This window comes from Canis lupus, chromosome 25 (assembly GCF_003254725.2).
Source record: "Canis lupus dingo isolate Sandy chromosome 25, ASM325472v2, whole genome shotgun sequence".
Classification (NCBI taxonomy): Eukaryota; Metazoa; Chordata; class Mammalia; order Carnivora; family Canidae; genus Canis; species Canis lupus.
Window position 1 is genome coordinate 20,686,751 of NC_064267.1, and position 24,352 is coordinate 20,711,102.

At 40.2% G+C, this 24,352-nt stretch overlaps 2 long non-coding RNA genes across 4 annotated transcripts in view; one reads left to right on the top strand and one right to left on the bottom strand.

The window, feature by feature from the left end:
* Window positions 1-15,361: 15,361 nt before the first annotated feature.
* Window positions 15,362-23,189, bottom strand: LOC112670108 (uncharacterized). 2 transcript variants are annotated; one of them, XR_007405962.1, is made up of 3 exons: window positions 22,786-23,189; window positions 22,164-22,360; window positions 15,362-18,951 (listed from the first exon to the last, which is right to left on the bottom strand). It is a non-coding gene; the product is annotated as an uncharacterized LOC112670108 (long non-coding RNA). The 2 variants fall into 2 exon arrangements; XR_003142764.3 differs by having other exon boundaries at window positions 22,464-23,189.
* Window positions 23,190-23,223: 34 nt separating this feature from the next.
* Window positions 23,224-24,352, top strand: part of LOC112670109 (uncharacterized) — a 48,898-nt gene continuing 47,769 nt past the window's right edge. Inside the window, exon 1 of one of the 2 annotated variants that reach the window (XR_003142766.3) lies at window positions 23,224-23,455. This is a non-coding gene — a long non-coding RNA (uncharacterized LOC112670109). The remainder of the gene's footprint in view (window positions 23,456-24,352) is intronic. The other variant, XR_003142765.3, reaches the window with a different exon arrangement.

The following is a 24,352-nucleotide window of genomic DNA, read 5'->3' on the forward strand; positions in this document are numbered from 1 at the left end:
GGGATGAAATATAGAACTCTTTGAGAGCCAACAGTTGTTGGATTTACTATTTAGGTTGTAGGCTGTTAGTGAAACATGCATTAATAAAAGACAGAAGATGGAATCATGAATTCCCAGATATTCTTTAAAAGAGTGACTGATGCTATTATTTAGCTAACTTTAAGCTCCTGATCAAAGAAATTTTTTAACAGGATTATTTATTTCCAGTTTTTTTGCATGCTTTCAAGACCACAGATACCATATCTAGCTTCTTAAATATACACTTCTTGCTGCATTTGTTATGACAGTTGCTGCAAATTAAAGACAAGACAGGATGCCACTTAGGATTCCAGGTCTTGGGATCCAACCATAGTCGGCATTGAAGCAGTATTCAAGGCATAATAGCCACATAAAGTGGCCCATATGTAAGAATGACATCCTCAGACAAGTCAGTTCATAACGGTTTGAGTGGTGGGAACCATTTATCCTGGCAATCAAGAATGAGATGAATTGGGATGCCTGGTTGGCTCAGCGGTTAAACGTCTGACTTTGGCTCAGGGCGTGATCCTGGAGTCCCGGGATGGAGTCCCACATCAGGCTCCCTGCATGCAGTCTGCTTCTCCCTCTGCCTGTGTCTCTGCCTCTCTCTGTGTGTGTGTCTCTCATTAATAAATAAAATAAAATCTTAAAAAAAAAAAAAAGAATGAGATGAATCCTTGTGACTAAGGCCATTGCCTATCCCTGGAGGATAACATCAGCTTTGAGAGAGCCCAGTCACCACAGGGCATTCAGATACCCAGCCTATCCTATAAAAAGGTCTCCTTTTGGGAACTAATGATCACTGGGGACCAATTAGGGAGATCCAGGCGACTGTATTAAGTCCAGAGGAAATGGAGAGATGGGAAAGGGCAATTTTTGCCTAAATTGCCAGATTGAAAGGCAGCAGAAACTTCAGACAGAGCTGATCCCAGGTGGTTGCTACACTGATTGAGCTGCAGATGAGCTGTCAGCATTAACCTTTGACACCACATGCTTATCCTCTCTGTGACCTCTTGATTATGGCAAACTACCCCACTAATCGGTAACCAGGCTCTGGTCTGCCTGACCATGCTTAATCCAGATCAATAGCCCTGGGACTATGTAGTTTTTAGTTAGCACTAGGTGGATGATCCAAACACATCTTTTAAAAAAGGCTTCAAAGGGTCCCAAATCTTCACATTTACACTAGATGGAAAGTCCACCTGATTCTCCAATCCAATTTTTTCTACCACAATTTCTTGGAATCTAGTTCCTAGCGCAAAGTGGCACATAATATTTGCTCAATAAATATTAATTGAGTGGCTGATCTGCATTAGTGAATAGCAATCACTATCATTAAATAGCTACTCATCCCTCCTTCCGGCCTTTAGTCATTTATTCATTTGAAACATTTATTAAATATCAATTATGTATCAGAACTATGTTAGGCACTAGAGAAACCAAGATGATGCAATTGCTATACTCCAGGAGCTCACAGTCTACTGAAGGTCCTGTAGACATCATGTAGTCAGCATTCCTGTTATTCACATAAAAGAGGTATAAAAATTATGTAAGTTATTATCATACTTCAGTCTTCCAGACATACTGCTCCAGGTCAGTCTCCTTAAAAGAACTGCTATAATCATTTTATTCTTTGAATATCATAGAGTCGATCAGACCTAACATAGCCAATGATATAATAACAAAGGGCGGGACACACGGGTGGCTCAGCATTTGAGCACCTGCGTTCGGCCCAGGGCATGATCCTGGAGTCCCAAGGTCAAGTCCTGTGTCAGGCTTGCTGCATGGAGTCGGCTTCTCCCTCTGCCTGTGTCTCTGCCTCTCTCTCTCTCTATGTCTCTCATGAATAAATACATAAAATCTTAAAAAAAAAAAAAAAGAAACAAAGGGCATTGTTGGGAAGAGAAAGCTCAGTGGATATAAGTTTACTAGTCAGTGTTATAGGGAGCATTTTCAAAAGCAGTGACCAACATGAAGAATAGGGAAAACAGCCAAGAAACAGAAGGTAGAGCAGCTACTAGAAGGATCCAACCAAATTCTGCCAATGATATCTGTCTTGTATAAGGCTATTCTCATCCTTTAATTTTCTTCTGAATATAAAGTTACAGCATATATTAATTTTAGAAACTTTGAATAGTATGAAAACATAAAAAGATAGGGTGCCTGGGTGGCTCAGTTGGTTAAGTGTCTGCCTTCGGCTTAGGTCATGATCCTAAGGTCCTGATCCCTGCTCAGCTGGGGAGTATGCTTCTCCCTTTTCCTCAGTGCCTTCCCCTGTTCTTTCTCTCTCACTTACTCTCTCTCTCAAACAAACAAACAAACAAACAAACAAACAAACAAATAAAATCTTAAAAAAAAAACATAAAAAGATAACTAATTACCACATCCTACCACCTAGGAGCAAATTCAGCAAATATTTAAGATATATTCAGGGATCCCTGGGTGGCGCAGTGGTTTAGCGCCTGCCTTTGGCCCAGGGCGCGATCCTGGAGACCCGGGATCGAACCTCATGTTGGGCTCCCGTTGCATGGAGCCTGCTTCTCCCTCTGCCTATGTCTCTGCCTCTCTCTCTGTGTAACTATTGTAAATAAATAAAAATTGAAAAATATATATATATTCAGTGTTTTTCTGTTTCTTATATTTTTTACATAATCTAGATATACTGCACATACTATTTTGTAACTTGCTTTAAAAATCAAGCTTTCTGATGCCTGGGTGGCTCCATTGGTTAAGCATCTGTCTTCGGCTCAGATCATGATCCCAGGGTCCTGAGAGAGGCAGAGAAACAGGCAGAGGGAGAAGCAGGCTCCATGCAGGGAGCCGGACGCGGGACTTGATCCCGGGTATCCAGATCAGGCCCTGGGCTGAAGGCGGTGCTAAACTGCTGAACAACCCAGGCTGACCTCATCTAAATATCTTCTAAATCAGACAGGGGTGACACTCAAGATATGATTCATCCTGAGGCAAATTCCTCTCCAGTTGTGAACCTGTGAAATCAAACATATTGTATGCTTCCAAATTACAATTATAAACCAGGAATAGGATAAACATTAACATTCCAAAAGGGAGAAACAGGAAAGAAAAGGTTTGAGTAAGTCTGAACTCCAGCAGGGTAATTGTTACACTTTAAGGTTTGCAAATAATTTTTGACTCAATGTTCTGCCCTTTAGGCCCTTTGGGGTAGAGATCCTGCCTTCCAGACACATTGGAGTGAGGATTCCACCTTTGCCAGGTGGGGTTTGGGCCCCCAAAGGTCTGGATGACCCTGCCCCCATGGGTTTGCTGGACACAGCTTATGTTGTGGCTGTCATGAGCTGGCATCACATGCCAGTGGCTCTCCTGATAGGAATTGCACGGTGGTGACTCTACTGGTCTAGGGTAATGGAAGTAGTATTACCCTCATGGTTCTGCTGGGCACTGCCCTAGTTGGGATTCTCTGTGGTGGCCCCACCCCCATTGTGGCTCTCTGCCTGGACCTTGAGGCTCTTGGAGGCATCTTTAGAAATCTAAGAGGAGGAAGCTATGCCCCCACAGCTTTGCTTCACCAGGGCCCACGAGAGCCCAGCCTGGAGTGGCAGAGGAATGGGGGAAGCAGAGCCTATGATGTAAGACAGCACTGGGTAGTAGTGACCTCTCCTTTGAAATTGTTCTGCCCCCTTGCACCCTGGGCCTGTACAGGAGGGCAGCTCTGACTATCTCTATGCCTTTGGAGTCATTCTAACATTGTCTTGGACAATTGGTCTTCTATTCACAGAATAACAGAAGATAATAGAAAGATAACAGATACTGGGTGACAGGCACTGAGCAGGGCACTTGATGGGATGAGCACTGGGTGTTAAGTTATATGTTGGCAAACCGGACTCCAATAAAAAAAAATATACATTAAAAAAAAAAAAAAAAGAAAGAGAACAGATAACAGAGGTAACAGATAATATGAATATTAGGCTTTTGATCCTGATTCCTACACAGGGCCTTTGAAACCCTTGTAAATTACTAAGTGATAAAAACACCCGGAGCATCTTTTGTTCTAAATAAGTGACTCTGGGTGGGCTCCTGTATGCGAGTTGGTCACCAGAAGCACTAAGCCATGATGAGAAGCTTGGAACTTTTAGCCCTACTCCCGTCTTCCAGAAAGGAGAGCTGGGAATGGAGTTAATAATTGATGGTGCCTACCATTAAAGAACGGGGATTCAACTGAATAAATGTGAAGATCTAATCGGCTTTATTAAGTGATTCATGAACCAGGGTAGAATCCCTTCTAGCAAGTAGAGGGGAGCACTAAGAAGTTTAACAAAACAAGAAGGTTTTTATAGGAAGAAGGGTGGGGCAAGAAAGTTAATAGAAGAAAAGAAAGGATTGTTCCAGGCAAGGTCATTTTTCCTTAGGGGTAAGGGCTGGAGGTCTTATGCAGATTACCTTCTCTTTCTTTGGGGAAGGGGAATTGGATAAAGAGGGCCTGTATAAAGAGGGCCCATGTGACAGATTACCTCATTGGTGCTTGTCAGAAAAATTCCTGACAAATCAGTTAAGATGTACATTTCTGGGAAAGATTGAAACTGCAGTTAGGTTAGGTATTAAGCTCTGGTTTGGTGACTTGGCCTAAGTCATGCCATTTGGGGCCTTTGATTTTTTTAACACAATATAAAGAGGCCTCCATAAAATTCTAATAGTAGGGGCTTCTGAGAGCTTCCAGTTGGGAAGTAAGTACATACTGGGAGGGTGACACACCCCAACACCACAGGGACAGAAGCTTTTACACTCAGGACTCCCATATTTCACCCAATGCATCTATCTCTTCATCTGGCTGTTCACCTGTATCATACCCTTTAGTAAACTGGTAAATGGTCAATAAGTGTTTCCACTAGATGTTCTGTCCAATTAATTGAACCTGAAAAGGGGATTGTGGGAACCTCAGATTGATAGCCAGTTGGTGACAATGGGGACTTGTGACTGGCATCTGAAGTGAGGTGGGAGGAGTCTTGTGGGGATGTGTCTTTAATCTGTGAGTCTTCAATTTCCAGGTAGATAATTTCAGAATTGAGTTAAATTGTAGGACATCCAGCTAGTGTCTGGAGAACTTCTTGGTGAGGGAAATCCCCCATACACTTGGTGTCAGAAGGGTTGTGATTGTGGTAGTAGTGTAAGAGTAAGGCACACACACAGTAGGGAAGAGTGTTTTCCTATATGGCTTGTGTTTAGATGGCTGACTAATATCCCCATTGTGTTGAAGAAGCTAGCTAGCTCCTAGCTTCTGTTGAGATAGCTGATCCATATTAATCTCCTTATCAAATTTGGCCAGACTATGTGTTTTCTCCTGAACAGGCTTTTCCTCATTTTTTTCAAAATAAATGGGCTGATGATTTTCCAAATCTTTAAGTTCTGCTTTGCTTTTAATTCATAATTCCATCTTTAAGTCATTTCTCTTTTGCATTTTAATATGAAGCAGTCAAGAGGAATCAGGCCATTCCTTCTGTATTTTGTTTATATATTTCCTTAGCCAAATATCCAATTTTATAATTTGCAAGTTCTACTTTTCAGGAAACACATGAACATAATTCAGCCAAGTCCTTTGCCACTTAAAACAAGGATGGACTTTGCTGCACTATCTAGTATGCTCCTCATTTCCATCTGTGATCTCATCAGAATGGCTTTCCTTGTCCATATTTCTACTAACATTTTGTTATGTAGGTATTCTCTTAGAAGATTGTGGCTTTCTCTATAGTTCTCTTCCTTTCTTTCTTTTTCCTCAAGATTTTATTTATTTATTCATGAGAGAGAGAGAGAGAGAGAGGAGAGAAGAGAGCTAGAGACACAGGCAGAGGGAGAAGCAGGCCCCATGCAGGAAGCTCGATGTGGTACTTGATCATGGGACTCTCGGGATCATGCCCTGAGCCAAAGTCAGACACTCAAATGCTGAGCCACCCAGGCGTCCCAGTTCTCTTTCCTTCTGGGCTCTTACCAGAATCACTTTTAATGGTCTGTTCATGACAATGTAGGCTTTTTTTTCCCTCATGTACCTCAAAATTCTTCCAACTTCTACCCATCACTCAGTTCCAAAGCTGCTTTCACATTTTTATGTTTTTTCAGCATTCCACTCTTGTTGCCAATTTCTGTCTTAGTCTGTTTGGGCTGCCGTAATAAAATATCACAGAGTGAATGGCTCATAAGCAACATAAATTACTTTCTCATACTTCTGGAGGCTGGGAAGTCCAAAATCACAGTGCTGATAGATATAATGCTTGGTGAGAATCCGCTTCTTCATTGATAGCTGTTTCTTGCTATAATCTCACATGGGAGATCAGGTATGGAAGCTTTCTTAGGCCTCTTTTATAAGGGCACTAATTCCTAATCATCTCCCAAGTCCACCTGCTAATACCATCACACTGCATATTAGGTTTTCAACATGTGAATTTTAGAGGGACATCAACATTCAGTCTATAGCATCGGCCAGATAAATTATTTCCAGATAAATAGAAAATTCTGCTCTTATTTAACATTTGGGAAATTTGAGTCATGGAAATAGGTGGTTTCAACCTTTTTTAATGTACCTATATTTTCTCATTGCTGCTTTAGCTTCTAAATTCCAGACCTTGCTTTTGGTAAACTATCACCATGAAATTGATAAAAATGACTTCAGATGTTGTCTGCAAAAATAAAGAAGTAAATTCTATTCCTTCTATCCTTAGGCTTTATTTTCTCTTTCTAAGGGAATATATATTTGTCATTGAGCTGTTTATTCCCAGGGCTTTTAGACTCAAAGTACATTGTCATGGCTATAGCTGCAGTAAAACTGCTTCTTTATATGCTTTTCTGCTTAGATCAGGGAAAATTTGTTGGATTAAATTAGCCACAGGAGGGCTCCACTGCAGTTTCTGGGGGAAAAAAAATTTGCAGTTGTATCTTCCTGGCACATAATTGTGTCTTTGCAGTTTTGAATGGGTCAGACCTATTTATAAAGGTGAAAAAGCCAGAACATGTAGCCGAGAACCTTTAGGTGTTCATTTAAAAATCTCAGGGAAACTTCTGGAAAACGAGACTATATTTCTGTAGAAAATGGCATAAAAATGAGACTTTAAGTGATAAGCTCTAATTTATTTATTTTATTTTTATCTTGGGCATTTAAAATTCACAGCAACAATTCATATTCAGGATATGCAATTTATAGTTGTCTAATGCATGAAAAATACACTTGCAGTTATGTATTATCCACTATTTTTCTTCCTGTTAACCCAAAGACTTTTATTATAGTCCAGTCTGACAGGCCAGATGCTGCATGTCTTCATTTTCATCTATAGCAGTGCTTACTAGCCTGTGTCTACAGGATGTTGATAGCTCTTACAAGAAGAGTATGAGGACTTCCAGGTGAAACAAAATTGAATGCAATTCCTTACTGCAGAACTTCCCAGCACCTGTGAATCACCTAGAGAGGCATTTCTTCTTTAGGGACTAAAAGGAAAGGGAAAAAAAAAGCCTGAAAAGAGAACCCCAAATCCAAGACCATACCTAGAGAAGTGGTGAAAAACATGGGAATATAAATTATTGCAAAAGCATCAGGCATAGATGCTTCCTGTACCTCATTCACAGGAAAAGACATAGCAACCCCTCCACCAGTTACAATATAGGGCCAGACCCAGTAACAATTCCAAGGTTTGAAGGTTTTTTTTTTTAAAGATTTTATTTATTTATTAGAGCAAGCAAGAGAGCACAAGCAGGGGGAGCAGCAGAGGATGAGGGAGAAACAGACTCCCCACTGAGCACAGAGCCTGACTTGGGGTGGATATCAGGACCCTGAGATCATGACTCAAGCAGAAGGCAGAAACTTAACTGACTCAGCCACCCAGGTGCCCACCCACACTGAGTTCTGAAGTTCTAACTCATTCTTATGCAGCTGTTAAGGGCCACACTTACAATTTCATTTCTTTCTTTTTAGTTCAGAAAAAAAGTGTAGCTAGGGAGTCTCGTAAAAGCAAAATCTCAGTGATGTATCTGACTATGTTTGAGGATTAAAGTACATGAGTATAGACATTAGGTCTAGGGGGAGAAATGGTCATGTAGGAGAGATGAAGGAGCAGTGCAAAGAATGTATTTTGAAGAAAAATCGCTAGATATCCTCACAAGGATATCATTCTATAAATCACTGAATATAACAATAGATAATATACACTTAAAAAATAAAAAGATATATTTATGGCTAAGTGGCAGTTTATATCATACTTCTGAAGAATGCACTGAAAATTGTAATTGTCTTACTCTAAGCAGATAAGCAGATTTTTCTTAGTTTTGATGGATGTATCCTCTAGGTCACTCCATTCTTTTAGTCCCTAGTATGATTATATTCATCATTCTTTCCCTTTTCTCACATGTCTCCCTATTCACACTCTCACCCTTTAAACATACTAAGATTACACCAAAGTAGCTGGCCTACTGAAGACTTTTGATTGACATTTTTATTTATTGGGGTTATGGAAAAGGGAGATAATGAGGATGAGCTGCACTGATACCTGAACACAGAACTATGCAAATAGAAACCTTCTTCATATGCTTGAAGTGGCTCAAGCTACTTCAACTGAGTGGCTCAGTTGATTGAGCATCCAACTCATGGTTTCAGCTCAGGTCATGATCTCAGTGTTGTAGGATTGAGCCCAGAGTCAGGCTCTGTGCTCAGTGGGGAGTCTGCTTGGGTTTCTCTCTCTCCCTCTCTTCTTGCCCCCTCCCCCTCTCCCCACACATTCTCTCTCTCTCTCTTTCTCTCTCTCAAAAAAAAAAAAAAAAAAAAAAAAAGAGAAAGAAAGAAACCTTCCTTACATAGGAGTTGTCAGATCAAATCCTGCTACCATAATAAAGGTAAAATAAACACAGGCTTGAGCTCAAGACAAACTTGTGTGGTTAGCACTAGGGAAGGGGGGAAGAGCAAAGAGGGGACAAGTAGCAGCCAGATATGCTCTTCTGTTAGAGTTTCTTCTTAAAGGCTACTCAGATTTGGAGGTAATTGAGTCCACTGGTCCATCTGACACTTCTGTCATCTTCCAGTACCCCTCCTGAGATCGTCCTGTCACAATGGGATGCCATCTTAGCCCATACTTTGACCACCTTTTACCTTTCCTAACTTTGTTCCCTCATCTATGTTATTTCCCACATCCATCTCCCATTTTGGAAAGTTCTTCCCAATGTTCTTTTTTTTTTTTTTTAAATTTATTTATTTATTCATGAGAGAGAGAGAGAGAGAGAGAGAGAGGCAGAGACACAGGCAGAGGGAGAAGCAGGCTCCATGCAGGGAGCCCGATGTGGGACTCAATCCCGGGTCTCCAGGATTGGGCCTAAGGTGGCACCAAACCACTGAGCCACCAGGGTTGCCCCTTCCCAATGTTCTAAAGTAGACAATGTTGGTTTGAATCCCTGATCCTTTACTTCCCAGCTATGTGAACTTGGAAACATTTACTTGGTATCACTAGGCTTTGGTTTTCTCATATGTAATTGCAGACAATAATAGTACCTATTTTGTAAGGTTGTTGTAAGTTTTAAGTAGTAATATGCATATAAAACAGCATATTGAGCTATTATTATTATAATAGTACCTTCAAGTTTCAAATTCACGTTCCACTTCCTCATAAAGTCTTCTGAGAAATCCATGTTGGAATCCATGTTGGAAAAGATAGTTTCTGGGATGCCTGGGTGGCTCAGTGGTTGAGCATCTGCCTTCAGCTCAGGGCTTGATCCTGGGGTCCTAGGATCAAGTCTCTCATTGTGCTCCCCATAGGGAGCCTGCTTCTCCCTCTGCCTATGTCTCTGCTTTTCTCTGTGTGTCTCTAATGAACAAATAAATAAAATCTTTAAAAAAAATAGAAGGAAAAGGTAGTTTCCTTTGCTAATTTCCAGTAGCATTTACTGTTCTCATGACCATAGGGTCATAGAATTTATGACCTTATGGTATAATTATTTGTGTACATATTCTCTCATCTGAACTAGACAGAAAATTTCTGAATGGCAGGGAATGTGTCTTATGCAGTGTCTTTAGCACAGTGCTCTATAAATAGCAGACATCCCATAATATAATTAAATCAAAAAGCCAAATGGATACTTTAATGAATTGGTTGAGTGAATCATGATTTAGGTTGTCTAAAACAAGTTTTGCAGCCTTTCATCCATCATTTGCATAGAAGGCATAAAAGTATTGGAGGAGTAAAAAGGATTTTTGGAGAATTCAGGCCCTGGGGACACAGAGGCAACCAAATAAGTGGGTGCTCAGGTGTGGTAGTGGGGGTCCAGAAAATAGAGAGAAGGCCTGCTTTTCCATGGCAGGCCTTAGCCAAGATGCCAGACTTTAACTTTTAATGAAGACTGAAAATTTAACTTCCTGTACCAGTCTGGACATATTCTTACTGAATTTAAAATAATTTTTAGGGCAGCCTGGGTGGCTCAGTGGTTTAGTGCCGCCTTCAGCCCAGGGTGTGATCCTGGAGACCCGGAATCGAGTCCCATGTCAGGCTCCCTGCATGGATCCTGCTTCTCCCTCTGCTTGTGTCTCTGCTTCTCTCTCTGTCTCAGTGTCTCTCAAGAATAAATAAATAATATCTTTAAAATAATAATTTTTAATGACTTGACAGTACTGGAAGACTTTTTTTTAAATTTTATTTTATTTATTTATGATAGTCACACACAGAGAGAGAGAGGCAGAGACACAGGCAGAGGGAGAAGCAGGCTCCATGCACTGGGAGCCCGACGTGGGACTCGATCCCGGGTCTCCAGGATCGCACCCTGGGCCAAAGGCAGGCGCCAAACTGCTGCGCCACCCAGGGATCCCTTGAAGACTTTTTGTAATTTGAGAGTGACTATAAGGATTTTTATCCAAATGTAAGGGGAAGAGCTTTCCCCAAAGAGTGCATATGAATGGTCAAGTGGGAAAACAGAGTTGTTTTCTGGTTTCATTCCAGGAGTCCCAATGTTAATATAATGATTTCAAGGGGTGGACTTCGTGTCAAACTTGCTTTGTAGAATAGCAACTAGAGGTAGAAGTGTTTGCAGAGAAGGGAATAAAAGCCATCGGAGGGAAGCAGAGGTCATGAAAAGATGACCTGCTCCCTGCAGAAAGAGAAAGAAATGCTGCTGCATGGCCATCAACTGAATTCTATTCAATAGCCTTGATTGCTGTAGAGGATGTGGGATGCTTACATAGATCTTCGTCTTTTACTTCTCTCTCTCCACCCCACACCAAGGGCTAGATCTTTCACATCTTCCCCTGCAGCCTCCACCCTGAGACACAGCTCAGCTTTTGCTTCTTGGGCCTGGCAGCACAAGCTAGGAGAAAGCACTCTATTATCATACTCTTAGGAAAGTTCTGATGCTCCCAAATCTTGACTAGGTTTTTTTTTTTAATGTTTCTATTGGGATGTCATTGTTAGTTGTCATCGTGTTCTTTGAAAACACAAACATCTATTTTGTGGGAAGTCATCACGTAGTGTCTGTCACAGAATGAATTGCTATTAAAATCAGCTTATTTACAGGTCTAGCTGGCAAGCCCTTGAGAGTTTATCATTTATATTAGCTGCACCTGAAATCCACTTGAGACCAGCGCTCACAAATCATCACATGTGAAATTGTAAACTCTCACTTAAGTGTTTATTGGGATGGGCTTGGGGAGGAAAAGATGCATTTTGGGGGCTGGCAAAGGTAGGAACTAGGTAAACTTATTTTCTTTTAATGCCTAGAGATTTGAGTTATAATGCAGAAACAAGGTTTGATTTTAGCATCATACTAACCAGTGGTTTAATGGCCAAAAGTAAAAACTAAGTTGAGGATATATGTTTGTCATCACTCCAACTTCCTTTTAATTTGTGCCTTATTATTGTCTCCCTAGTCTCTCTCTGCCTCCTATTGTTTCCCACTTTAGAGCCTTAATAGAGTTTGTAATTTCTGGGTGAGGGCCCATTCCAGATTTTTCTGTCCTTTGCTGGTAACTTACAGATGCCAAAAGAGCAGCTAGGAAATAGCTCAGGCTGTTAACGTTAATGGCCAAATGCATGACATTTGGGGCTTGAGAGAACTGTTTTTCTTTTTTTAATTTTTTTTATGTATTTATTTATGATAGTCACACAGTGAGAGAGAGAGAGGCCAGAGACATAGGCAGAGGGAGAAGCAGGCTCCATGCACTGGGAGCCTGACATGGGATTCAATCCCGGGTCTCCAGGATCGTGCCCTGAGCCAAAAGCAGGCGCTAAACCACTGTGCCACCCAGGGATCCCCAGAGAACTGTTTTTAAATTGCAATGGGAAAAAATAAATTTTAGATGATAATATTGTGGCATGGGTCTCAGCCAGAGCCAGCACCTAAGGAATTTCTTCTCACTGGGGATTTGACTGGGGAGAGTGGTATCTGTGGTGAGGGAAAGAAAGGAATGCCAAGAACAGCTTGATATTCACAAAGCAGTAGCATCTCAGAGCACACATTCTACAGACAGAAGGCCTAGGGTCAGGTCCCAGTTCTAGTACTTAGGGGCTGGCGACAATCTAGAACAAGGTGCTCCATCTCCTATACTTCATTTGCAAAATGGGGATGTTAGTAATAAGTGCCTCTCAGGGGTATTTTGAGTTAAGCTATGTAAACTACTTCAAGCAGTACACTACACATATGTGCTTTGTAAGTGCTGGCTAATAATATTATTATGTTTCTTCAGCCCTTTTTGGGAGACTCCTTTCTGAGTCAGGTGAGGAGAGGGGCTGCAGGAGGGACTCTATGAGACCCAGGGACATTGGCAGCACTGTGTTTATTCCCAGTTCAAAAAGTGTACCCTAGAGAGGGAAAAGGGACTCTCTGCCTATTACCTTGAGGAACATAACATGATTTTTAGTGCAGGGACAGCCCTAGGCTTTAGAACCTCCAGGGTTTCCTTTCTTTGAGAACATCGGGAGACAGTACAGCTTTCATGGAGGGACCAGCACTGATGCTGTTGGTAAGGCAACCAGTGCTGGTGAGGGAAGCAAAAATGGAAGAACTTGGGAGACCTGTTTATGCACATAGAAACTATGCCCTAGTGCTTTCAGAGATCCTTAAGGGAACTTCCTGGTGGCTAAAGTCCTGGATTATAAAGATAGAGATACAAAGCAGTTTAATCTGAGTGATAACTTGGTATGATCCATCAGTATGCAAAAGCTGGCAAAGTCTTAGGAAACTCCCAATTACACAAATCAAAGAGATCTCACGAAATCTACCAACTCTCAGCAAGAGACTATGGAGACTTCTTTTCTTGCTATTGTACAAGGAAAAAGTGATTGAATAGTGTCTCTATTTTTAAAGATTTATTTATTTGAGAGAGAGAAAGAGAGAGAGCAAGCACGAGCATGATCAGGGGGAAGGGGAAAAGGGAAAGGGAGAGAGAGAATCTCAAGCAGACTCCCTGCTGACTGGGGAGCCCTACATCGGGCTTGATCTCATGACCTATGAGATCATGACCTGAGCTGAAATCAAGAATCAGATGCTTGACTGAGCCTCTCAGGTGCCCCTCCTTTTCAGTGGTTCATTTGAAGTGTCATATGAAAATAGCATTTTTTTTTTCTATCAAATCTGGTCTCTTGCTATCTTATCTTTACCTGCTTCCCAGGCCACATGGTTGTTCCCTCACTGTCTAGGTTTTAGACATATCTATGGGAACCGGAAACCTGGTTAAGAAGGTATTTACTCAGTGCCTTTACTCAGGGTTTAGGGTTCTAGTGCCTTTACTCAGGGTTTAGGGTTCTTTCTTGTGGATGCTGCCTCAAATCTACCATCCTTGCCCTCCATATTTAATATGACTCAATTAATAATAAAATCATTGAAAATGCTGACGCAAATATTGTTAGCAAAGCCAAGATAACATTGGAGTAATGATAGATGCCTTTGTGCTTGCTGATGATGTAATTTACTTCAACAGGTGTCATTGCAATTATGGTAAACATGAAGCTGGTGTAAGCATGAACCTGGGTGTGCTTCTGTCACATGATCCTGTTGAATGAATGACCTGGCTGTTGGTGCTTGAGGATTGATCTCACCTCTGTTGTCCTAGTCAGGGAAGCTCTGTGATCAGTATCTTTTAGAGTTTGGCACTTAATTATTCTCTCAACAATTGCTTCATATATTTTAGTGTTGTCTTTCCAGATAGATGATCATTTCTTGGAGGTGATGGCCCTTTTATTTTTATTTTTTTTTTAATTTTTATTTATTTATGATAATCACACACACAGAGAGAGAGAGGCAGAGACATAGGCAGAGGGAGAAGCAGGCTCCATGTACTGGGAGCCCGACGTGGGATTCGATCCTGGGTCTCCAGGATCGCGCCCTGGGCCAAAGGCAGGCGCCAAACTGCTGCGCCACCCAGGGATCCCTGATGGCCCTTTTACATTTCATGGTTATTTCTGCAGTATTTAGCAGAGTCTAGAACATAGTAAAGGCTTAATAAATATTGCTTCTGTAAAAAAAAAAAAATTCAGAGAAGAAAAAAGAGTGCAACAAAACAAACATTTTTTCCTTTCAGTTTATGTAGCATTTATATTCTTCTTACTCATATGTTAGTTCCCTTACCTCTCTACACCTTCCATTGGTATGTGGCTGATATGGACTATTTACACACTAGGGAAGACAATGCAGCCTGGCAATAACACTCAAACAAGGAGTGAGGATTTATAGGAAAGTTGATTGTAAGAAACAAATCTCTTCATTGTTAAACTCGGATCTATTGTGAGTCAGCAGTGATGGTGAAGATACACAGAAAGCAATGGCAGTCCACTGGTCTGAATAACATCACACTAATGCATAAAATGAACATGTGGTAGAACAGAATGCAGAAATGAGAAACAAGCCTTTACAGATGGATTCTTATTAATTTATACAATAAGTATATCTCATCTGGTCCCCATTTTGTAGGCGCAAACTTTTGCTAACCATGCAAATATTAGACATTTACTTGCATAATTTCCCTTGTGTATTTTTTACATACATTACATTTTGAAAATGCAATTGAGAATTGGATTTTTGCTCACAATTGCTCTTTTTACTGCTTTGACACAGAAATTATTGTTAATAGACTTCTCTATGAGGATTATGCCTTTCTTTCCAAATGTTGAACACAATGCTAAATTAAATGAGCAGGCAATGCAATTCCTTAAACACAAAAGCTATTCAGCCATCCTCCTCCTCAACTTCTGTTCAAGAGCTCCTTCTCAGTCCTTTTCCTTCTTTTTCCTTTGCACTTTTACCACTTCTGGGCTGGAGGTCTAGGCCTTAAGGGCAGAAATATCTCTTATCTCAACTCCCATCTAGGGATGTGTATTGGTTTGTTGGGGCTGCCACAACAAAATACCACAGACCAAGTGGGTAAAACAACAGAAATTTATTTTCTCATAGTTCTGCAGGCTGGAAGTTCAAGATCAGGTGCCCACAGGGTTAATTTCTCCTGAGGCCTCCCTCCTTGGCTTGTACTTGGCTGCCTTCTCACTATATACTCACATGGTTGTCCTTCTGCCTGAGTTTTCTGTGTCCTGATCTTCTCTTAAGGACACTAGTTAATCGGATTAGGGCCCACCATAATGACCTCATGTTAACTTAATCACCTCTTCAAAGGCACTAACTCCTAATACAGTCACGTTCTAAGGTACAGGGCTTCAACATTTGAATTTCTCTGGGATACATTCAGCCTATAACATGGTGTTATTTGAATATGTCTAGCCTTATTCTGTTTAGAACAAAGATGCATAAGTTCCATGCATTATTTTTGAAATATTAGAGTTAGATGCCATCTTTCAAATTCATAGAAATAATTTCTTTCTCTTCTCTTAAATGATTAAATTAGTAGTTTTCAATGAAAGCAGAACCACTCCTGGTAGCATTTTAGAAATTTTGGGGAAGTATTTGGTTGTCATAAAGATTGAAGGGTGCTGCTATGTAAGGCATAGCATCTGATTATTGTTATAGCAGCTACATATCAAGCCATATTTAAAAAAATTACTACTTGCTTTCTTTTTGTTTGTTTATATTTTACAATTGTAAAATAAATTACAATTATATTTTATAATTTAGATATAATTAGGGCATTATACTGGTTTTTTGAATTTGTAGGTAAGTTACCTATGAATTTTATATCAGAATCATAACGATGGCATCGCAAAATATTTGTTTTAAAAAAAGAGGTGTTGGGTTTGTTAGGCAACTCTTTGTACTAGATGTTAAATTTCTTAAGGGAAGAGATATTTCTTTCTCATTTTTCTTTCCCAAACTCTAAACCACCTATGGTTCATAGGAGATGTTCAATGTATAGCTGTTAACTAAGGAATGGTTTACTCAGATATTCTTTTATTTTTACCATTGATGGAAATGTTGAGAAAGGAGACATTTTAATGGCTGTGTATCACAATGAATGCTTTCACTAATTTGTGCATACCTTTGGGTAATTTATTATTCATTAATAAAGAAGAATAAAAAGCACACAAGATTGGTCATGAAGGTAGGAGGGGAGACAGACAATTTCACATCCTCGTGGCCAGAGGAAGAGAGGATTTTAGGAGGGAGGGCAGTATCATGATTTAATTCCTTGTTTTTGTAGTGATTAATTTATAGACTGGCAATTGCCTTGGTTTGTAATCAAATGAAGTTGATTCTGAATGTTTCCCTAAGTGGAATGTCCTGCAATCCCCATCCTTCGAATTCTCCAAAGTGATGAAAGATGATTAATTGGGAGTCAGGCTTAAGAACCTCCTGTCCCTCACTCTTATATGTAAGACAATAAACATAAAATGAAAACACTGGTAATGACAACATCCCAGTTATGTTCCCTGGGAAGCTGACTCTGAGTTCAGCAGATAGTTCATCAGGGAGTACTTTCAAGTTTTACACCTTTAGATGAGAAGGAAAAGCGGCAGGACTCTGCCAAGGAAGAAGTTGAACCATAATGGCATCTTGATGAAGGTGACTCCATGGGGAGCACTGACACTGAAGCCTTTTAGAATTTTTCTAAATTTCAGGGGTAGTGTTGGACTTTTATATACCATCCAGACCAGTCACTGGGTGTAGGCTGCCTGGGAAGAGAGCATGACCTTGAGTGAGCTGGCTTTTGTTCAGCTGAGAATGATCTGCAGAGAGGGACTCAAATGAGAGCCCTAAGCCACCAGCACTCCCAGCAGCTGGCGGCACAGGGGCTGCAATCCGGAGGGGCATTAGGCAAGCTCCTCTCAGTTGTCTACTTCCCCTCAGATCTGCTTTCCTGAGATTCTGCTTAAAATCAGCAAGTGCATAAGAGATTCAAGCTCACGACGTTCAATGTTACAAGTAAAATGGGGTCATGGTATGTTAGTCTCTCTCTAGCTTATGAAATCTTCCTATCTTCTCTTTGAGGATTTATAGTCTTGTTTTCTTCTTCTTTCTTTTTGTTTTCTTGAAGACCAATATGAAAAATGAAGCAAATGTACCAAATTCTAAAAATGATCAACTTCATACTTCACCTAAAGCGGATAGGAGAACATTTTTTTCCTGTCCTAATAAAGATAACTTTTCTCCTTTATAGAATTGAGGTGACAAAGATTTCTGATTCAGCGTGGGAACTGTCAGAACAATAAGACAATTTTGCTTAAGCAGTTTCCTCTCATCTGCCTTTGAAATGAATTACCAAACTAAGCTACCAAAGCACACACTCAACTCTTTGTTCTCGTCATACTTTGTTTCCCATTTCAACTGGAAATTTTGTTTTCTCCCTGCTTTTTGTCGGATATTTCCGTGGGAAATTCTCAATGTCCTGAGGTGATCTCCCACATTCAAATGTATTTTCCTCAGCTGAAAGACTTAGGCTCCTTATTCAAACTAATTCTAACTCTCAGATAATTTAAAGGACTGGCATTTGTTTTCCTGACTAGAAGCTTTCTGCTTGGGGCCAAAAAATCTATTTTGATCTTAATACCAGCAGCTAAAAAATTTTTGATACAGTGGGGATAAAATAAGCAGGAAATTCAAAGTAATATTTCTCAGAGTTTCCTTTGGTATAAGAGGGTCTTGCATCATATATTCACACTAAGCATTTCCGCCTTTACAGATAACTTATGAATTCTCTTTTTTTCACTTCCCTTGATCTGTAGACCAGAATGTTCAGATTATGTTACATTAAAAATAATGCTAGAGGAGGCATGTCCCATTTGTGTCCTGCTCTAAGCAGTTTCTTGAACATCCAAGGTGTTAAACATAAATGTCTTCATTGGTTGGTTTTTCTCTTACTTATTCAAACCTTACATTTTGATTTTTCCATGTTGGTTCTTTTGACTTTGGAAGGCAGACAGCCTTAGGGATAGTAAGGTGACACAGAATAGGTCCTGGCCTGTCACCCAGCAGTTCCAGAGAGAGGAGGTGATGGTAGCTGCAGGGAGGTATTCTTCTGTTTGTTTCTCTGGCTCTTTAATTTGACATCATTTGTGAGATTCATCAGATTTTTGCGTATAGGTGTAGATCATCACTGTCTTTGCTGTGTTGAGGGTCAGCTTTAAATCTTCCTCTTACTCTTATTTCATCATCAAATCCTGTCAGTGTAATCTTGCAATATATTACTAACATCCTGTTCCCTCCTGCCTTCTCCTCAGACTCCACCCAGGCTCCAGCCAGCAGTCAGTCAAGGCAAAACTTGCCTGACTGCTGCAGTTTTATTTATTTATTTATTTATTTTTTAAATTTTTATTTATTTGTGATAGTCACAGAGAGACAGAGAGAGAGAGGCAGAGACACAGGCAGAGGGAGAAGCAGGCTCCATGCACCGGGAGCCTGATGTGGGATTCGATCCCGGGTCTCCAGGATCGCGCCCTGGGCCAAAGGCAGGCGCCAAACCGCTGCGCCACCCAGGGATCCCACTGCTGCAGTTTTAATGTTAAGAAGTATCCTTACTTCCACTCTGACTTCCCTCCAATTCTGTCTGTATGTGCAGCCAGCAGGACCCTAAAAAAAAGAAAAAAAAAGAAAGATTGTAGTGTTAGTCACGAACTTGAAACTTGAAACATTTCATAGGTTTCTGGTGCATATCTCAGTGAGGCTAATGCTCAAAACCTACACATAGTCTGCAGGGCCCTGCATGATTGGCTTCTGCCTGACGCTGCCCCTCTACCCTCTCCTGCCACATTCTCCAGCCCCATTATGTGCTTCCAGTTCCTCAAGAGTCAAGCACCTCCCTGTTCTCAAGTTTGACAGATGCTTTTTTTTTTTTTTATAGTGTATGTTATTTTTCCTACTTGAAATAGTTTCCCATCCTCCCTTAATCTGGCCAATATCTACTCAGTCATTTCTCAGAACTGTTTTTCCTGATATACCTGGTTCCATTAAGTCTCCCTGTCATTTTCACAGGCAGTAACTGCCACATCTGATGTATTACAGTGTGAGTACTTCATGCTTCTCTTCCCACCACGCTGTGGGCATTATAGGGGCATGTCTGTTCTATGCACAGTGCCTCATACCTCATGGCAGCCCTCAGCTATTTTTGGAATGAACAGATGGTTAAAATGAAGTTTCAGGGACCATGACAAAGTTTACTAGAAAATGTATTCAGGGGGACTTTGCATTTACACTTTTTGATCTGAAGCTTTTCAACAGAAAATAGGTAAATTTGGTATCAGGATTTCTGAGTACCTTGCAGCTCAACCAGTCAATGGAGGCAACCATTTGCTTAATGAACTGCATTGGCTAAAGCTCAACCTTTCATTTTAGAGAAATACAGCCCTTAAATTAGAAGCAGCATGCACACTAAGAGTTCCAGTTTGAAGCTTTGGAGCTGACTATATCCACATGAATCACATCCCCATGAATCACATCCATCCTAGCCCTCTATTTATGCTCTCCTTCTCCACTACTATAGCAGATACACAATATATAATTTATTAAGTGAATGTGCACAGAATAAAATGACAGGTAAGAAGTTGGCTAAACTCTGGATTGCTGATGACTTTTTAGGCCACAAGAGGGAGCTGTTTAAATTCTTGTTAAACCTAAACAATTGAAAGAAGAAATTTGGCAATCATGAAGATTGGCCAGATGGACACCTATTTATATGATATTGACTCTGGAATTCCACTTATTTTTAAGCTACAAAAATTTCAATTCTTTTTATCTGCAATGTAATTTGCATTTTAAATAGTGTTGTTAAAGGCAGAGAATTGTTTTTGCTTTAAAATCTAATTTTAAGTCTAATTTAACTAGTGTGAAAAAGAAGTATTCAACTAAGTGACAAAGGGACGAAAGTACTTTTTTTAAAGATTTATTTATTTATTTATGAGAGACACAGACAGAGAGGCAGAGACACAGGCAGAAGGAGAAGCAGGCTCCTTGCAGGAAGCCTGATGCAGGACTCTACCCGGATCCCAGGATCATGACCTGAGCCGAAGGCAGGTACCCAATCACTGAGCCATCCAGGCATCCTGGGATGAAAGTATCTTTCAAAATTAATATTATTTTCTAAATAATAAACGCCTTAGGAAGGAAATACGTTTTTCTTTAAAAAAAAATCACTGTTTCTTTCAGTAATTAGTCTAGAGAGTTTAAATGTGTAAACAACTATTCAAATCATCAGATTTTAAAAAGAAATGTACAAATTGTGACTTGAGAACTTATTTCGTAAGAACACAAAGTCTAATTATAGACATATTTACATATGATGGATTCATTTATACAGTAGCTACACCTGCCAACACTCCTGGTCACCCTGAGAGTGCAATTGAACCATCAAAAGGGACATGACCATTGGGCAAAATTAGCTTTTTCTTTGAGAAGCTAGTGAGAGGGCCCATAGGTATGTTGTTTGGTGTCAAATGACAATAGTGTTAACAGTACTAAACATTCATCGGGTGTCTATATGGGCTGCCAGGCACTGTACTAAGTCCTTAGCTCATTGATTCCTCACAACCCTGTGAGGTAGCCACTATTACTGTTTATATTTTAAAGACAAGAAGACTTGAGGCTTAGAGGGAAAGTGATGTAGAAGATCATAAAGCTATTGAGCAGGGGAGCCATAATCTGAATCTCCTTCCAGGGTTAGTTTCCCTAAGTGAATTCTACTCAATTGGCAAATTTGACTGTGGGTCAAATCATTGGTCCTCTGGGTAAAATACTTCTCTCCCTAGCATAGGTGAAACCTGTACATTGTTACCCTTATTTTGAACACCAGGATCCTGCCAAGATTTTCTTCTTCCCCTAAAATGTTTTGTCCTAACAGAGGAGAGGAAAGCTTTTATGGTTGTATAAAAGGCAGCTATATTTAGGACGATTGTCAGTAAATAGGAAATGTGATAAAGATGCTGGTTTTCTGCTGATTCACCCATGTGATGTCAAGCCATATGGAAACTGAAACTTACCTAAATAATCATGAAGAATACAGACTGTGTAATGCCAAAAGAGAAGCCATCGAAAGTTCTAAGCAGATGACTTTAAAAAAAAAATCCTGTGTTTTACTGTAGTTGCTAGAGTGTGTGTTTTAAGTAAATGTTCAAACATATCCTATTAGTAAAAATCTAAATATCATCTTCCTGGCTAAAGGTAGGGCTGTGGCACGTAAATTACCAGGGCATAGGAAGATCTGAAGCCTCTTTCTAATGATTGTTTATTGTCTGCCTGTATTTTCTCCATATCACTACCCACGACGCTGTTCCTAACTGGGCTCTTTAAACACTTAGAAAACATTGCTAATTTTTCTTATGAGAGAATTTATGAAAAAATGGAATTTCTGCATAGAAAAATAAATGACCCATTCTCATCCTTTAATTTTTTTGTAATGTCTCCTTAGGTCTCTATTTAAGTTTTTCTTATGAACCAGGCACAGAATTTTTAAGGACTGAAATTCGTAGTGCCTTAAAATCTCTATTGTCAATGTAGGCTCAAGCCTGCTTGCTTTTTAAATTCAGGGGTTGACCAAAGCCAGCACCAGGACTGAGTTTGGGACATAATTTAGACCTTAGAAACATGTATTAAATATGGTAGCAGATATGAAAAAGTTCTCTGGGATAGGCTGAGGCTCACATCTTAGGCATCTCTTCCCCACAGGGTTGTCAGTTTAATAAAGGGTGTTCAATTAAATTTGCAATTTGGATAAGCAATCAGTAATTTTTTAGTATAAATATGTCCCAAGTGCTACATAGAAAAATCTTTTATTTAAAATTATTACTTACCTGAAAGCCATATTTAACTGGATGTCATATTTTTATTTACTAAATCTAGCAGTTGTACTTTTCCTTTTCCTGCTTCACTGGTCAGTGAAGCTTAATGGTTCAGAGTATAGGCCCTGGTACCAGACTGCTGGGATGACTTGCCAAGCTGTGTGATCTTCAACAAATTATTTAGCTTCTCTGTGCTTCATTTTTCTCATCTGTAAAATGGGGATAAGAATAGAATCCTCCCATCTCAGAGTTCTGTCATCAAGACTAAATGAAATAATGCATTAAAATTCTTAATAAACAAATTATTATTACTTTTAGAGATGTTCTTTATTTCTAAAACTGGGGAAAATAGTAACTCCTCAGTATTGTGGTAGTTATTATGAGAACTAAACTAGATAGATAGTATACTGAAAACACTTGGCACAGACCACGACTTCCTTTACCAAAATAAACTACTCTTATGAAGGTTTCTGTATCATCAGAACTCTTTCGTCTGTTTTAAAAGAATTGTAGATTATTGAATATATAGCATTTTGTCCTATAACTACTGAGGATGGGTCTTTGAAAAGTTCCCAGAAGGAAGGGGCAGGGATGTTTAGCAGATTGCTTTCTTCTTACCACCCTGATCACGTACACTTTTGGTTGAGTTTATAGATTTATTTAAAGCTTCTGAGGGATCCCTGGGTGGCGCAGCGGTTTGGCGCCTGCCTTTGGCCCAGGGCGTGATCCGGGAGACCTGGGATCGAATCCCACATCGGGCTCCCGGTGCATGGAGCCTGCTTCTCCCTCTGCCTGTGTCTCTGCCTCTCTCTCTCTCTCTCTCTCTCTCTCTCTGTGACTATCATAAATAAATAAATAAAATAAAATAAAAAAAGCTTCTGAGCCTGGGGAGAGTAAGTAACTTGGCTAACTGTTTATCAAATTATAGGAACTACTCCTTGGGTATGTGGGGCTTGGGAGCTGATGAAATATGGAGGTAAGGAGCCTCTTGTCATCTGTAGCCATTTGAGTGCCCCCCACCGCTCTCTAGGAGGATGGAAGTTCTCTTATTCCCAGGTGATGTCACAGAAGGAATGAGGAGCTCCCTCACTGGGGCATGAGCCTGGCAGCAGGTTAAACAGCCCCCCAGAGGCACCTGCAGGAGTTAATGAATCTTCCCAAGAGCCTTGTTCATCCTGGAGAGAGATTTGAGTACCAGAGAGAATAGTTACTCATGTAGAGCCCCAGATATGTTACAGGGATTGTTGAATATAAATTCAAGGTCTAATAATTTTTATTGTCTATTAACAGCTGAGATATTGAAGGTTTGTGAACACTGAGATCTGGAGCTACTGAGAGCTATGTGTCTGCAATATTGATGAGGCTTTCATGCTGTCATCAGTTTTCTAACTTGGAAATCATTAAAAATAGGACAAAAAGAAATAGAACTTTTCTTTCCATCCTATTATTTACACTAAAGATTGCTCTGTGGGGCTATCAGAATAGAGTGCTACTATTCTATTTCGAGCAAAGGCTAGAGAAGAGAAAAGAAAGCTCAGAGCTTAGTCTTAGTGCTTAGCTTTCTCTAAAGAGGAACATAGGGATGAAGAGCAGGCCAGATATGAAAGTCTTATTTGGTCCTTAGACATGTAAGAGTGCCCCAATGTTAGAACCAGAAGATATCAGAACTTGAGTGAGGCAGATCTCTACTAACTTAATACCATGTGTCAGTTTATAGGCAAGGAAACCCAAACCCGGGGAAGTCTGGAGACTTTCACAAGGTCCTGCAGCTGGTTAGCAGTAGAACTGGAGTTAGAGCATTGTTCCCTTCTCTCTCTGGCAGTTGTTGATGTTGTGACTGTTGTCATCTTCTGGAAATGCCAAGCTGATATTTGCTGAGCATTTTAAACCCTGCTTGAGAAGCGGAGTTGGAGGAAGGATGTAGCACTGTCTCAGGGCTGAATGTACCTTTAGGAAATAGGGAAATGGCTGGGGTTGTATTTCAAATGCCCAAATGTTTTAAGAGTCAGAATGGTTTTTATATACAGTTTGTCTCTTCTATGAAGTGTGCATGTGTGGTGGGCATGGTACGAAAGTTGGGACAGGGAGAGTTTCAATGGACACAATACAAGAAAACAAACTGATAGTTACCAGAGGGGAAGTGGTGGTGGTGTGGGGAGTGGAATCAAGAAGGCACTTGTGATGAGCACTGGGTATTGTAT